This window comes from Mastomys coucha, chromosome X (genome assembly GCF_008632895.1).
Source record: "Mastomys coucha isolate ucsf_1 chromosome X, UCSF_Mcou_1, whole genome shotgun sequence".
Taxonomy (NCBI): Eukaryota; Metazoa; Chordata; class Mammalia; order Rodentia; family Muridae; genus Mastomys; species Mastomys coucha.
The window spans coordinates 119,311,677-119,312,011 of NC_045030.1; positions in this window are offsets into that span (position 1 = coordinate 119,311,677).

Consider the following 335-nt stretch of genomic DNA (forward strand, 5'->3'; position numbering starts at 1 on the left):
CTTAGTATCACACCTTTTCGTTTTCTTTTTTTCCTTTGGGGGGGGTGTTCAAGACAGGGTTTCTCTGTGTAGCCCTGGCTGTCCTGGAACTCACTCTGTAGACCAGGCTGGCCTTGAACACAGAAATCCGCCTGCCTCTACCTCCCAAGTCCTGGGATTAAAGGCGTGTGCCACCACCGCCTGGCCACACCTTTTCAATGTAGCCTTATGTATTAAAGGAAGACAACATCAACTTCTGGAGGCAAACATGATAAATGTAAATCCTACAACATGATAATATCACTGATTGCCAAGATGATTTTAGGAAGTTAAATTATGTTCCAAATCAAGCTAAG